Here is a 14,234-nt window from a genome sequence, read left to right as displayed (position 1 = left end):
ATGGAACAATAGGAGGAAGAGTTCCGATAATGTCGAGCAATACCCCAAAATTGCATCAGTTGATTTGTACCGATAGGCTGAGGGAATACAGAGATAACTTTAATCTTTGCTTCTAGAGGCTTAACTTGTCCATCTCCATATTATCTTAATATTCATTGCATGAATTGCCTCTGGTAACCTTGTCGACTCACACATTATAGTAAAACAATATTGGTTACCTGATTTGGTCTTAGGTAAGGGACCAACACATTCTACCATTATTCTACGATACCGTTCATCATGGTTGTAAATGAAATTTATCTATCTTTTGCTTAGGCTTTTGTAATATTCAACAAGCGAGATAAGATCTAGAGTAGTTAGAAATATCACTCTTAATTTTAGGCCACAAAAATGATGTAAGATCAAGTGGTAGGTTTTAACGACTTCTAGGTGACCAGCCAAGGGAATTTTCGAGGTTAAACTTAGGTCGTCTCTATATGAATTTGTTACCATAATTTGATAGCTCGATGACCACTCATCATTCTCATAAGAACCCCAATTTATAAAACAAATAGCATGTCGTACCTCTGCAGAATCAGCATTTACTTCCTGAACAAGAACATTTTCAGAAGAAAACTTCTCAGACATAGGCGTAGCACCTGATACTAAAATACGCTGCGAAGCTCCTGTTTTTCTAATTAGTTTAATATGGATAGGATTGGCCGAACCAACAATATGAGGTATTGAACCCTTTTAAATGAATGGTTGAGAATTCTCCATCATAGAATCATACTGCAGTTTGTTTGACACCGCAAATGTATTGCTTCCAATGCATGACCATGACCTTGACCTACGAGAAACAAGAACATTTGGAACTGCTCTTTCTTTTTCTGCTACTTTCTTGCAGCATCATGAAAAAACGTACCATAGTTTCTTGCTATAAATGCACTAAGGAAATGAGATCAGTCTTATCAGTACTTGGAACCTTACTAGTTGGTTCTGATTGAACATTGCAAGTACTAGTTTGAGACTGATTTGGTTTCTCATTAACCATCTGATGCGAGGAAATTGTATTGACAAATGAATCGTTGTAATTCAAGGACTACTCATTAGCTGCATAGGCAATGTTTCTAAAGTATCTATTTTTTGTTCATCAAGGTCAATTTCAACGTCACGTTGACGCAGGTCTTGAACTCATCGACTAACATTAGTTCCCTCATGTTGTCATAATCTTTCTCACTCTGTTTAGATGTACGCCATCTCACAAGTAGTTTCTTTCCGCAAGTAAATTTGACTTAGGTAAGATATTTTCATTTTGCAGTTCCGAAACCTCAATCGATATGCATCACGTACCAACTCATTACCCTCATTTCTTGCCCAAATCATAATCAGCACTTGCTTCTACTGATGCTGAATTATAAACTTCATGAGCCTTGCCAATAAATGCACTTATTGGTAACAAGCTCATGTGATGTCTTGACCATTTTAAGTACTTAATTATCTTTACAAAATGAAAAGAATCATGATCTACATCCTTTTCTTTAAAATAATGTTCTAATCTAATATCTTTTCTAACACCAACAACTGAATTTTCATAATTGGAGTGCTTTCTGCTTGCCAGTTCCACTTATTGTACATTTAATTTCATTTTTTTTGTTGCAAATTCATTTGTATCTCTTCATTATGCAATTTTGATCTGCGTTTCTCTTTCTTCTTTTTGTATCTGGCTCTGTCGTCCTTTTTCCTGCATTTGCATATGTCTTTCTTTATCCTACATTTTCATTTAATTTCCATTTCTTTATCGCCTTTAAGTACTTTCATCTTCATTTGTTCTTTTAGAATTCGACTCAGTCTTTCCTTTTCCTGCAACTGAATTTGCAATTTCTCTATATCGTTTTCTTCGTTTTGAATTGTTTTCCATTTCCTTCTTGTTGTAGCTCAAGCTTTCTTAACTTCATTTCATTCTTGTATTTTAATTCAATGAAATCAACGTGGGTATTTGTTTTTGCAGTGTTTCGATTGCTAGTCAATATAAGACATAAAGATCCAACAAGATCTAAAGGAATGGGGTTTTTCAGATTTTTCTTAACTCTAAAATGAACATCCAGGCATTCTGATTGCTGATAACGTTATGTTTTAATACAATATTTACAAATAAAAAATGACCATTATTACACATGTTTTCCATGCATATTGAATTTGGACAATTATATAAAAAAATATTTCCACCGAACACAGTCTTATATTCTTACCATTGTTTTAGTTTTTATATATTGTTACACTTTGATATTGTCAAAGAAGCAGTTCTTTCAATACTTCCAGGAAAGCAAGTATTGACTTGATATGGCTGTTTCTCATCACGGGTAAAATATGTTATTAAAATGTACAACATTAATTCAGTATTTGCATCGAAGGATATTTTTTTAACTGTGACCGTGGTTTCCATTGTAAATGAAGAGTACAGTTCTTAAGACATGTTCATGGAAGGAAATCTGAAATGTTACCATTGTTTAAATCATTCTTGAACTTTGAATTATTCAGGAGGAAAGCTCTTCAAATTTTCAAGATATATCAAATGAACTAATCATCACCAAGCAAGTAGAATTCATTATGTTTCAGAACCACCATTTTCTACTGTATCTTGGACCTTAGATTTGATGTTAATGAGCGAATATGTACCATTTCTCCACACTATACATCTGCATACTGAATGTATTACGCTTTGGCATCCTACTGGTATTCTGTTCAGGTTGTTGTATGTTTGCTTGGTTTTGGCTTTGCTGAATGGGGATGGTGGTTTTTTTGTGTTGAGCAAACATAATTAGCAATTATCGCTTTTATGAAACTTTAAAACAAATGAATATAAGGGCACTTACTGCATTGTTTGTGTTTAAAATCACACAGTGACTGGTTATTAAAAATATATATAAAAAACATTGTCATCAACCATATTATTGATATAACTCTTACGCTAGCATTTATTCAAATAATTTTCGCTTACGTAATTTTGTCATCATCTTCTGCATGCTTCTCCAGTATGCCTTCAAGAACTTCAGCGAGGGAGTGTACATCCATACCAGGTCTGACGGCAAACTATTCAACATCGGCCATCTCCGTGCTAACACTCAATTCACAGAGGTACTTATCCGTGAACTGCTCATCGCCGACGATGCAGTCTTGACCACACGCACGGACGATTGACTTCAGCAGCTGGTATGCCGCCTCTCCCACGCCTGTACGGAATTTGAACTAACCATCAGTTTGAAGAAAACGAATGTCGTGGCGCAGGACGCAGACTCCCCGCCCTCCATCACCATCGATGGGTACAACTTGGACATTGTTGAGAACTTCATATACTTCAGGTCGACTATCTCCAGCTCACTCTATATTGATTCTGAAGTGAACCGCAAGATTGCCAAAGCAGCAGAAGTGATGGCCAGACATAGCCAGTGAGTCTGGAACAACCCTAAACTCACTGAGAGGAACAAACTGCGTGTCTACCAGGCCTGAGTGCTCAGCTCACTCCTATACAGCAGCAAAACATGGACCACCTATGCGAGACACGAGAGAAAACTCAACAGCTTTCACCTGAGATGCCTGCTGCGTATTCTGCACATCCAGTGCCAGGACAAAGTATCCAACAACGAGGTTCTTTCTGGAACGCGCCAACATGAACAGCATGTTCTCCACTCTTAGCGAGAGGCGCCTTCGCTGGCTCGGTCATGTCAAGAGAATGACCCAGGCTGCATTCCCAAGGACCTGTTATTCGGAAAGATAGCAGAAGGTGCTCGATCGACTGGACGGCAACGTCTGGGCTACAAAGATGTTTTCAAGAAAGACATTAAGACGGCCAATATCAATGTCAACGTCTGGGCGAGCTTTGCTGACGCCTAGGTGACAGACAGGGCGTTCAAAAAGCCGAGGAAGATATAAAGATAACGCAAGCTGAAACGAGAGCTAGAAGTAAAGAGGGAAAAAAAAGTTACTCTGGAGCTACACCTCTTACTTCAACTGTTCTCATTGTTGTGGCAGTGAATTAACTTTACCAGAAAATTGGTATAATTACTGCTAATGAGTGATATAAAGTAACAACTAGGTGACATTAGCGTGTCAGTTTGTTTAATTTTATGTAACTATTAGTTTGTGCCTATATCTAACATTTAAAATTTAATGGTAGTCTACTTAAGCAGTTTGTTGGAATGCATAGAAAGAGACAGCATCCAATATATCTCCTTGAAATCCTCGTAAGCCATGCAATTACATCAAGCCTGAAAAAAAAAATACATAAATTAACAAAAAACAAGACTTGGTAAGGAACGTAAGAAGACAATATACAATGGTTTGGGATCCAATGTGTTGTTCAACAAATCTTAGCAAACACGGATAGCACAAATTCTCAACATGCGATCATTTCAACTTGATTTCGAACGAAGTAACCATTTGTAAACATAAAATTAAAAGATTCTATCAAAAGAGTAATATTTTAGAAGAAACCGTAATAATGTGTTGCTCTACCTAAGATACAATATACTGGCGAATCAAAGTGTAATAATGACTACGGAAGAAAGGATAATGAAAAAAAAAACAATTCAGGAAAACTTAAACTTAACGTCAACGTCAGCAACCACTATAAACTTTTGGTGGCATTTTAGTTTGATTTTCGCTTCACAACCAGATTTGAAACTAAAATAGAGAAACCAAAACCTGTCCAAAAAATTCTGATAGTGTCAGATGCTGATTATAATAATAGTTGCGTTTCTAAGATGATATGCAAATCCTAAACAGTTCCATGTAATCAATAAGTAAAATGAATGGTATGCCTAAAAACTGACATCACGCAACACTTGATTGAATTTCATTCATGTAATACAGTACGGTGTTCAACAATGTAAACACGACAATCATGAAGCATTCTTTTGAGTAGATGATGAAGCTAATTTTACCTGTTAGTCAGAGAAGCTAATAATATCGTACTAGGATTGATATATTGCGGACTATATCCTTCCATAACAATAAGCAAATTATCAAATATTATTTTATATTCAATTACAGTGATGTGTCAATATAGACCTATCGAGGCCTATAGTCACCAGCAAAGAATATTCATTTTTAGTTATGATATAAGCATTCGCACAGTGATTCACTTCTGTGATGCATTTCGTTAACACGATAGTTTGCAATTTGTTATAGAGATCGAAGGGTCTAAATAATCTGAATACTATTTCATCGTATGTTTTCAAATTCTGATTTATTATACCTATGAAGCATCAAGTTCTTACGAACTTTCCTTCATTACATATGTGCCACTAAGTTCTGCACACAAACATCATCTTGCAGTAAACAAAGCTTTTTGGCATGTCGATGTTTTCGCGTAAGTTGCATTGCTATTACTGTCTGGAATTAATGGTCGTAGAGCTCGCTTCTCCCGACCTTTTCAGAAATAACATACAGGAGTGGAAATAATAACTGACTTAATATATATATATATATATATATATATATATATATATATATATATATATATATTCTTCATTTACTGGAAACTTCACAGGAGCAAATCGTGTTAACAGTACGAGTTTCGTAGGAATCGTTAAGAATGCATATATATGCTATACTATACACAACGTTTAATGATGCATCAATTCACTAAATTGTCTATATTTTTCAAGCACCCCTTCTAAAAAAAGACATAGTGTGGCTACGTAAGTATGAACACGCATATACATAGACATATTCGATGTTCCAATAAAATAGGATGCTTCTTGTTTGCTTATACATACTGTGGTGTAGTTCGATCTTTGCTCTCGAATACTCTCTCCGGCTACTAACACCTGGGCGATTTCTCTCTTCCGCGACAGTTTTCATTCATCTTTTTGTCCTTATGTCCATGATATAAATTGGCATGTATATGTGTGAACCTGTTGGTTATCCACCATGATCAGATAAATCAAACAAGAGCCGATACAAATATTGATGTAAAAACGGGTAAAAAGTGATTAGTTTCGAATTGATTTTAACACCTTTGTGAGAAAATCCATAGTAATGAAGTAAAAGCTTATAGAATGTACCATAAATAAGCAATAAAAAGAAGAGAAGTACCATAATAAACAAGAAAAAACTATACAACCGCTTTCCAGTCCCTGTTGACATTTAAACAATATTATTTTCGTCCTTTGTAAAGAGTTACTACAGGTTGTTGTGTAGTTTGATAGCAATTGGGCCTGAACGGACAACTGGGGTTGAAAGATTCAGAAATTATATCATTGGTCCCGGCATAGAATTGTTGTATTATATGCACAGTGGTAGTTATGATGAATTAGGGTCGAGATTGGGAAGGTGGCATCTACTGACACATTTGTGACTGCCGCAATACATTTAACTTCAGTTTTATTAATTTTAAGTCGATTACAAACAATAATCTTTCAACTTACACAAACACGCTCTCGACGGCTTACTATCGGCATAATCTTTTAAGATGAAAGAAATCAGAAAGCCTAGAGGAAACCATTGATCTTCGTTTGACGATCATCTCTGTTTGCATATGCTGGACCCCTGTATCTAATCCATGCATCAGAGGCTTAACACTTGCATTACAACTACGCTATATAATTATCGTTAATTAATCATTGTAAAAGCCAGATCGCTTACACCAGTGGTTTCATACTTTCATTCTTTTTAGGAAGGGGTGGTGGTAGGTCATGGTATTCATTTGGAAAGGTTGATGTAGCTCAGTATTACGAAATTAAAGAATGTGGTGATGCACTTTTTTCGTTGTGCAGCCAAGGTCCAATTAATGAATATGGTACATTATCTTAGACGTTCCGGCTTCAAAGATTTTACTTCCCTAACAAATACAAACATATTTTCTATCTCAGAAACTACCATCACCAAATAATTTACGTATTTCTAGTCAATTGTCATTTATATTCGTGACAATAATAGACTATTTCTTTACATTTGGATTCAGTTAATGGCCTTGAAATCCAAAAAATGTTAAATAGAATCAATGATAAATGATTAAAACGTCTGTGTTCAAGATCGTTAAAGCTCAAGGGGGAACAGGGATCATAAAACGAAAGCAAGGTTTGCCTCCAAAGATCATCATTCTCTTCCCTAAACATTTGTTTAGTCGATATTATGGTTTAGGTGTGACAGACTGATGTACATCAATCTATGTATATGGTATTTATGTCGATGTATCTACTGTCTTTGTTTATCCACTCCGCCGATTCATCCTATACAAATCGACCCATTCCATTGTCAGTATACAGTCCCAATATTACCCATGATAAATTCCCATTGTCCGTATGTCGTCCCGGGGGTATAAATAAACTTGTCCGTATATCATCCCAGGGGGTAAATAATGCTAATTCCGATTTGCCATACATCGTTCCCATTAACCACTGCCATGACAGCACATTCATCCGCGAAAAGTGCTTCAAGAATAACTTTTTCCGTTGATTTGGCCCGGGCATTCAGTCGGCGAAGATCAAAGAGAGAGCCATCCAGTCTGTACTTTATGTACACTCATTTATGGAGATTACGTGTAACATGGTTCAGGACACATGTGAAGAAGAAGTTGAATAATACTGGGGCGATAATGCAACCCTGCTGCATGCCGTTAGAAACGTTGAAAGGATCAGAGACATCCCCGTTGTATAGAACGCGTCCCGTCGTGCATTCGTGGAAAAGTCCTATCATGTTAATGAACTTCATAGGGCAACCGATTCGTGCGAAGGTGACCCATAGTACATCCCTGTTGACCGTATGGAAGGCCTTTGTGAGGTCTATGAACACATAGTAGAAGTTCATGTTTTGTTCAATTCTCTTTTCCTGTATCTGTCTTACTGTGAAGATTATGTCGATCTTACTCCGATCTGGTCTGAAGCAATATTCGGCCTCCGAAGCATTACGGACCAGACAGTTAAGAAGGACACGCATCATTATCCTGCCTGCAATCAACAGGAATGATATGCCTAGATAGTTACCCCAGTCAGCTTTGTTCCCTTTGTTTTCGTATAAGGTGACAATTATTGCGTCTTTGTACTCCTGTGGCATGGAATCCTTCTCCAAAATGTTGATCAGGATGTTGTGCAGTTCCTCGACTGTCTTTAAGTCCAGCTGCCTTGAAACCTGACTATATGGCAACAATAAATGGTAGTAGGCATAAAGAGATTTAATCAGATCAAACCGTCCATTACTTAACCGACTCCAGACAAGCTTTTCCTATAATACAATTGTGCAGGTTAACTATGCTTGCAGACATGGCGCCAAAAAAAAGAGAATAACACAGTAACCGACATGTTCAAGTAAATGTTACTTTAAAATATGCATCTTAGAACATTTAGTTGATGTGTCTACAAATACTGCAGAGTGCCCTTCCTACCCTGTCCAAGATTTGAAAGGATTTTAAAATTTGCATTTGAAGTGCAACATGACCACCTAGTGCATCTAAACGGGTTTGGCAAAAACAGAAACTTCTGCGTACATCACGTTACTATAAAGTTAATCTTTAGGATGCACTGCGCTAGTTGATTGCAAAGGTTCATTTATAAAAACTGAACCAGAATGTGAAATAACTCAAAACTACGCGCAACAGTAAATAAAAATAACCCAGTCATTAATAAATGCATGGCGGTCAACCATGTCGATTGTGTTTCTTTAACTTATATAGGTATTATTCTCACTTAAAACTAATATGTTATTGAGTTATCATACAATAGTGACATATATCATGTTACTTTCTCACGTATCATTCAAGCAACTTTAAGTTTCTAACCCCTGGCTGCCTTTAACATGTACTTGACAATCTAGCTTTTGCAAGCTCAATCTGTCCATGCATTTTGATGCCAGTCTTTGTTGCAACATTCGACATCATTGTCACGTAGTATGCAAAAACGCAACTTTAATGAGTGAGATACATTTTATACGAAGATCTGTGTTCCGATAAGTATTGATCGATAAATGTTGCATTCTACATCTATCAGTAAATCTAAAAGATCGTAAAAGTCGTTTTATATTCTTCGTACAAGCAATGTTGAAAATTATCATCATTGGCATTGTTCTATTCTTCTTACTACAATATAAATCTGAGGCGAACCCAACGATATCTATAACATTATTTCCAGTATTCAAGATAAAAGCCAGAGAGAGAGAAGGTGGGTGGTGGTGGCAGTTTCAAAATGGATATCATATGTTTTATCATTTCCTAACTCCAGGATTAATATATGAACTCTAACTAGACATTCATTGGCAAGTTTTTTCTGTTGGCTTTAATACCTTTATAAAGTACAGTTGCCTTCGCATTAGAAATGTGTAATAAAAAACTTGAAATATTTTTTCCAATTATCACATACATGTATGGTTATAACCTACCAAACTTTATCGATGTAAGATATATACTTGATTCCCACATCCAAGTTCATCCATATCACTTTGAAATGCAATGTAACTGAAAAAATTCAGCTTAAGAATGAGCCCAACATTTGGCCGGCATGCAGATAAAAGGATAAAAAAAAACCAAATCAGTTTGACACGTTCAAGTAAACGAACATTATAAAACTGAAAAGGTTTCTTAAATTTGCTTTCACCGCACAACGGGTCGACTTGGCATAAACGTTATTGAGTTATCATCACATGAACATGTACAGAACATATCAAGAACATGTATATCATCTGATGTTTTCACGCATCATTCTTGCAATTTTAAATTTCATACTCTTGATGACCTTTGGCCTGGGCTTGAAAACCCTACTTTTGCAAACGCAACCAGTCTATGTCATATGCAGAAAAGCATGTGAATAATGTGAAATCTTTATGATACTAATATCCGTATTTGGATACATAATGCACGCAGCAGTTTATATGTATCTTCTCCGGCGAATAAATAAGTAAAGAATACATTTTTTACAAGATGTGGTAAACTATCTTAGTCATTATAAAATGCATGGTGGTGAATAGTGTCGGTTTTGCTTGTTTAACTTAAATCGGTATTATTTTCACTTAAAATTATAAACGTTCTTGAGTTATCATTGCATGAACATCTGTATATGAAGCACTGATAGCATCAGAATGTTCCAAGAGTCATGCCTGCAATTTTAAGTTTCATACTCAGGACTGCCTTTTGTATGGACGTAACAACCAAGTTTTTGCAAAAACAACCTGTTCATGCAATTTGATATCTATGTTTTTGTTGCAAAACGCTAAATCATTGTTACGTATAATGCAGAAACGTAACTTAATTAGGTGAAACACATTTGATAACCATTGCATTCTACCTTTATCAGGAGATCTAAAAATCATAAAAGACGTTTCATATTCTTTGAAAAGGCAATACTGAAAAAACCTTCTTTGATATTTTCCTATTTTTCTGACTGCAATGGTTAGATGAGCCCCACCCAAGCAAACACATTGATATGTACAAAATTCTTTACTCATGTTCAAGAAATAAGTCAGAGAGAGAAGAGAGAGACAGAGAGAGAGAGAGTAATTTTAAAACGAATATCATGCTTTTTCATAATCTATCTCCAGGATATATAAAAAAACATCGATTTTCAGGTTATCTTTGCCAATATCTATACATAAAGTACTGTGTACTTTTCAATAAAAAGTGGTATTCATTTATTTGTTCGTTAAATATTTTTTTCCATTCGTAGCCTATATGCACGTATATAAACTAATGAACTTTATTGACGTAAGACAGAAACTTTATTTCCACATCCAAGTTAATCTGCTTTAATTTGATGTGCAGTCGATTCTAGCAAGACAAATTAATCTGAAGAAAGGGTCCAAAATTTACCCGACATACAGATTACAGAACGAAAACTGTTCAATTAACACGTTCCAGTAAACCAACTAAGGTATGTATGTCTGCAGTTGACCCTTCGCAATCATGTCGACAAGCTAAAAAGGCATTATAAAATTTGCTTTCTCTAAACAATGGGTCAGCGTAATTAGCATAAATGACAAGAACCGGGTTTGGCTAAAATATAATCTTGTTGACAAATGGTCCAGTTATATGTGGTTATGGTATAATCTTACAAAAAGTATAGTTCTCATTTTTAAAAAAAATCTATTAAGCTACATGTACAGACTATTTTGAATTTCCAAGTAATCATGCTTGCAATTTATAGATTTGTACTTAGGACTGCCTTTGACATGGACTTGACAAACGAGCTCTTACAACGCAACCTTCCATACAATTTGATGCCACCTTTTCTGTTTACAGTATTTTTCCAGGGAAATAAATTATTTGTTATTTTTTCCAAAGCTTTTCGTTTTCACTCTTTCTTGTGTTACTGTTTATTCGAGCCTAAACACGTAACATAAGAGTATGAACGGCAAATAATCGTGAGAGCCATTAATGTATTTCACAATCCGAACACCAACTACAGGTCTTAATGCTTTGAATATATTTTAACAATATGTCAAACAAAACCATCTTTAAAATACGCTTTGCACTTCTTTCACTTTGGATCAAAGAATTCCGCAATAAAATATGTTCTTTACTTATTAAAACAGGGTAGAAAAGGCATAAGTTAAATTTAAAGAGGTTTGCTTTGTTCTACAAGAATGTTAGAGATTGAGAAAATGTGCGTTTTGTAGACATATCCATCAATTTATTCAAAATCCAGATAGATCTAGTACATGCTCGTTTTGTTTACGTACAGTTTGTCGGTCTGCATTTTGTTTTGTTTCCTATTGTTCCATTTATATCTAAGATGACCTTGCAAAGAGTGGGCTAAACAAGGAAGTAGCGACGGATATGCTGATAGTATTTAAACTGGAAAGGTTTAGAATTCCAGACAGTCGATATCATTTGTGTGCATAGTAGCATTACCCGACACAAACAAGCATGAACCAATCTGCATGGAATGTCATTCGTTTCCTTGTCCTATGTACAGTGTTCGTCTGCATGGCTGAAGGGTAAGGCTGCACCATTTTGATGCTTCTCTATAATCTTTCAATACTGGCTTCGACAAGTCTTCTGTAATGAAGAATTTGCAACTCTCCTAGTTTTTTCCTTGATTCGCACTAAATTACAGGGATGAGGAATTAATATTACTAAAGATGAAATATTGTACAAGACCATAAATCATAAACTATAATAAGGGCTGTGTGAACATTTTGATCTTTGTCATGCCAGAAAATTCAGTTGTTATGATTAGGTCGTCTGGTTTGAAACAATTACAAGCGTCATATGTATTGGTTTTTGTCATTTATTATGCATTTCATTGTGACCTGCTAAATATATATAATTGGGATAAAAATTATATCGCTAGAGTAGCACTAACACTGTTGGAACTAGAATATTCCCATTTAGTAGCTTAGGAAATATATCTGCCATTATGGATGTGTTATTCAAACCTGATTTTCCGTATTTTAGAATTGTTTCCTGTTTCCTTCTCTCTCTCTCTCTCTCTCTCTCCATTCCTTCCAACGCCTCCAAATCACGATGAAGAGATCTTAAAAATTGCCAACTGTAGACCATCAGGCGTACATTTGTGCCAACATGGGGCACCTACATGCAATGCCCAAAAGCTTCGTCCAAACATCAGAAATTAGACTTCATGTTTTAACAATTGTATGCTTAGATTACCGCATGAATAAAGGAAACTGTCAGTGACAGAATCTACCTCTCACGCTGCTATGTGTCATTCATTCCTTATTGCATAGTAGTTGTAACACTGTACGATAAACATCACACATTTTTAAGACCCAAACAGCTAATGATTAAATATAGAAATAACATTTTTTATGTTGCAGTCTGAGTCATCTGTTTATATATGTTATGTTCTTATTTTGGTCACATGCAACCGCGCTTAGTTTTTATTACATTACCATATCCCCAACAGGATCAATCTGCCCATAATATGTCGTAAACAAAAGAAAAGAAAATATATTTTCGTACCACCACAGCCTTTATTTTGAAAAAGGGCATAAGCTGAAGCATAACATGGACAAGCTAAATGAATAAATACTTTCGTACATATACTCTATAGCATATAAATGTCCTACTTGTACTGGCCACTAAAATACCCTCGATATTGGTTCTCGACTGATTTTCACTTCAGTATTTTCTCATCTTATCGTGATATCACTGTTTCTACTATGATGTGTCAATCACAGCACACGACACTAAAAGTAAATCATCTGACGAAGGTGTAAAACTAGGACAAAGAAAAATAATGAAATCTTAAGAACCATTTTAACTTGGAATCATTCCCATAATAACGTTAGTTTCCCCAAGTTGGCATTTTCGGAAGATATGAAAATTTACTTTGAAATTATTTTACGCTAAATTCAGCGACATGCAAAACAAGTATTGTCTGCTGTTACTCAAGAGTTACATTCGTTCAAACTTATAGAGTAGTTATTTATGTACGTACGTACGTACGCCTATGTATGTATGTATGTATGTATGAATGTATATATGTATGTTTGTTTCTTTCTTTGTTTGTATGTACACACGGATAATAATAATAATAATAATATCATATATTCCTCTAGAATCCCATTATTAGTAAGCAGCTATATTGCAGTCAGCTGGACCTCTACTTATAACGATTTTACAAGTCAATATAATCATATATACATGATTGACATTTGCTGCATAAACAAAGTTTAAAAGCTATAAATAACATACACACTCAAATGATATGCGATCTTATAGGCAGGAATGTTCATTATAATATTTGCAAAGGTAAATCTTCTTAAGACTGTCAACATTTGGCTGCTTCTTTAATATCATGCTACACACTGTTAATATAAACCTGTACCGACTTAAGCAAGGGATTCCTGCAAATATGTTATTCGTCATTTTATAAACCATTGTTTTCATTGGCAGTGCATTTTTTGTGGTAATATTCCTTAAAAACATAAAACATTACGATACACTGGTGTTATATTATTTATGAACATTAAAATAAGAATATATTATCTTAATTGAATGCAATCCATCTTTGAAATCACTATAAAGGTGTTGAAGACATGATAAAGATGTCACTATATCTTTAGCATTTAAAATCACCCAAGTTATTCTAGTTTCGTATTATACAAAGTCACTGAATGTTGGAGAGACACCGGGCTCTCCATACAGTACAAAAGTAGATAAAAGATGAAAACACAAATAAATTCTATCTTTTTAAGATCAGATGATCAGGCTAAATACCATACCCTTTAGCAGTGGAGAGGGTGAACAGACCACTTGCTGAGAGGTCCAGTTTTGAAAAATAAAACTTTCTACGAGGAAGGAA

This window comes from Sinohyriopsis cumingii, chromosome 11, assembly GCF_028554795.1.
Source record: "Sinohyriopsis cumingii isolate HCF-2022 chromosome 11, ASM2855479v2, whole genome shotgun sequence".
Lineage (NCBI taxonomy): Eukaryota > Metazoa > Mollusca > Bivalvia > Unionida > Unionidae > Sinohyriopsis > Sinohyriopsis cumingii.
Note: the sequence above shows the minus strand (reverse complement) of the source record.